The sequence below is a fragment of the Triticum urartu genome, chromosome 4 (assembly GCF_003073215.2).
Source record: "Triticum urartu cultivar G1812 chromosome 4, Tu2.1, whole genome shotgun sequence".
NCBI classification, from domain to species: Eukaryota; Viridiplantae; Streptophyta; class Magnoliopsida; order Poales; family Poaceae; genus Triticum; species Triticum urartu.
This window is the reverse complement of record NC_053025.1, coordinates 217639566-217642901: the sequence shown is the minus strand read 5'-3', so window position 1 is coordinate 217642901 and position 3336 is coordinate 217639566.

Genomic DNA, 3336 nt, shown 5'->3' with positions numbered 1-3336 from the left:
AATTGTTAGGTTAATTGTTAGATGTCCTCTTGCTAATCATCATGAGCTAGCTGCGAGAAACGACCGGCCGGGACGCGAAACTGTTATAAGGGCGTGAGAGGGCTCAGAAGTGCTTCAGTTTTACTGAACTAAGAGCATCTCCAACAGACGCGTTAAACTAGTGCCGCGCTGCAAAATTCCTCGTTTTAACGCGCGCAATCGAAATAGTTGTTTCAGCGGGCGCGCGAAAACAGCACGCGCGACATACGTAGTCCAGCGCGCGGGCCGAAACTCAATCGTGCGCCGTTTATTTGTTGCGCCCGCTCCCGCGCGCTGGACTCTCGCGCGCTCGCTCGCACCTCCCACCTCGCCATCCAGCCGCGCCGCCGCCGCCGACCACGCCACCCGGCGACCGTTCCGGCGCTTCCCCGGCCTATCCCCGCCCCACGCGCGCTTTCTCCGCCCCCCTCTAGTCCGGCCGCCCCGCCCGCGCGCTCGCTGCCGCTCGGCGCCCGCAAGGTGTTCGAGAAAACGCCTAGAAGGTATGTATTGCTCAAAAGCCATGAATTTCGTGCATGTTGATTGTAGTTTTTTATTTATAGCATAGTATTCAACATTGTAGATGAGTTCGTCGTATGATTCTTCCGAAGAAGAATTTGATATGGAAGAGGAGGAGGATCTTGCAATGATCCTACCTATGCATATTAATAAGAAACCAAAGCATGGTGGTTCGGTTATGGGTCGGCAGAAAATTTGGAGGGATAGGATCGATGCCCACAACAGATTGATCAGGCATTATTTTGCGGAGAATCCCACATACCCCGAGTCATATTTTCGTCGCCGGTTTAGGATAAGCACCGAGTTGTTCAGGCGCATTGCAGAGAAACTAGCGAGCCATGACCGCTTTTTTCAGCAAAGGAGGAATGCCGCCAGAGAGCTCGGGCATAGCATCTTTCAGAAGGTGACAGCCGCTTTGCGTATGTTGGCATACGGTATACCGGCTGATCTAGTTGATGATCACTTGGCTATGGGTGAGAGCCAAGCCATCATGTGTGTCAAGCGCTTCACAGTCGGAATTGTGCAAGTGTTTGGCGAGGAGTATTTGAGATCTCCCAACGCTGAAGACGTCGCAACATGATCATCGAGAATGAGCGTGGCCAAGATGCTTTGGTACATAATGCATGCTTGTGTGATCATGCACAACATGATCATCGAGAATGAGCGTGGCCAAGATGTAGACTACTCTCAGTATGAACTCTTGGGATATCCCTTGCGAGTGCGACGGAGGGCTGAAAGGGTGGCCCGTTTTGTTCCTATTATGCCATTCGACGTCCCGCAGCGCATAATGATCTTCAGAAGAATCTCAATGAGGAGTGGTGGGCATGGAATGGACGACAAAGAGCATCATGATTTGTGCGTTCGTTATTGTATTGTTGAACTATTTGTTGTGTTTAATTGCACTATTTGTTGTATTGAACGATAAACTGTTTGTTTGAGTTGTAATAAACGAAATTGAACTATTTATTTTTGTTTGTTTTGATCTTTTTGCTTCTGTTTTCGAATGCATATGTTGTTTGTGCGAGTGTCGCGCGCGCTGCTGGAACGGCGCGCGCGCTGCATTTTAGCGCGGCTGCTGGAGCCAGCGCTGCGCGCCGCCCAAACCAGGCGATGGGCGCGCGCTATAAGCTGTTTTTTGCGTGCGGCGCGTTCGGCGCCTGTTGGAGATGCTCTAAATGCTGTTAGCTTTTCCGATTGTTCTTGCTGACCATCTATCATCTGAGCCCTCGCCAGATCGCCTTTTGAGGGCCTTTTTTTGTACTGTGTTTGCCTCTCGTTACTTAGAGCATCTCCAACAGACGCCCAATATTAGCGCCCAAAAAATTGCAAGTTTAGCCCGCCCGGAGTTGAAAATAGCTCTCCAACGGACGCTGTATAATAGAGCATCCTGTAAAAAAGCGTTCAGCGCGCCGGACAAAATTGGATCGCAAGCCGTATATTTAGCGCTTGAGCTCCAGCGCGCTGAACTTCTCACGCACGTGAAAAGTGTCCCGTGCGTCCGGAGCCGCCGTTGGCCTCCTCGTATGCGCGCGCCAGCTCGCCAGCCGGCCACGGGCGGGGCGGACCGCGGCCACGACCACGGCGGCGGCGGGGCAGGGAGGAGCACAGGCGCGGCTAAGGCCACGGCGGCGGCGGGCCGGGAGGGGCGCAGACGCGAGCCCGGCCATGACGGCGGCGGGGCGGGGCGGGGCGTGGGCCACGGCCACGAGCAGCACCGCGCGGGCGCGGCCACGGCGGTGGCGGGACGGGGAGGAGCGCAGGCATGGGCCCGACCACGACGGCGGCAGGGCGCGGGCGCGGCCGCGATGGCGGCGGGGCGGGGCGCGGGCCACGGCCACAGCCACGAGCGGCAGCGCGCGGGCGCGGCGGGCCGCGGCCACGGCCGCGAGCGGCACCACGCGGGTGCGGCGGGTCGCGGCCACGGCCACGAGCGGGAGGGCGCGGGCGCGGTGGGCCGCGGCCACGGCCATGAGCGGGAGGGCGCGGGCGCGACCACGTCCACGGCAGTGGCGGGGCTGGGAGGAGCGCGGCCACGGCCACGACGAGGCGGAGCACGCCCACGGCCACAGGCGGCACGGCCACGACGAGGCGGAGCGCGGCCACGACCACGGCGGGGCGAGCTAGGTATGGACGGGCATGGTTAATTTTAGGCGCATGTTGAAGTTGCTACTGTTGCTAGCTAGACAGTATATTTTTGAGCATTTGTGGGAAATACTCGATCATCCGGTGCGCTAAAACACTATTTTGACGTTGTAAAAAAAATTTAGCGCGCGACGTCTGTTGGAGATGCTCTTACATGCATACTCCTAGAAGATTACCGGACATGTGAACGGATTTGGTATGGATACCAGTGCTACCAGTGTAATCCGCGAGTCGTAGTCTCGAGTTACACTGTTTTATTGTGAACTGTACTTTTCATCCTTTCGTCTCATCCGTACAAGGGTTTATGCATGAAAAGAAAATCATGTGTGCAGTCTGTTGCCGGCCTCCCACGAAGAGAAGATTAATCCTTACAAGTTGATCATTGCCGTTGTCCAAGTCGGCAAAAACAATAGTAATCAAATCGCTTGAAAATCGCACTATCATACTAGTAGTACAGTACACTCTTCAAATTTCATTAATCTGGCCAAACAAACTACTTTTTTTTTGCGGGCAACCAAACAAACTACCAGTAGTATCAATCATCGAATCATCATAACCAAACCAACACATTTCATGTGAATCATACGCACCAACTCTACTGCGACCGTACGTGCGGAGGAGGATCTTCTTGGCGCGCGCCAATATTAATTAATGGTT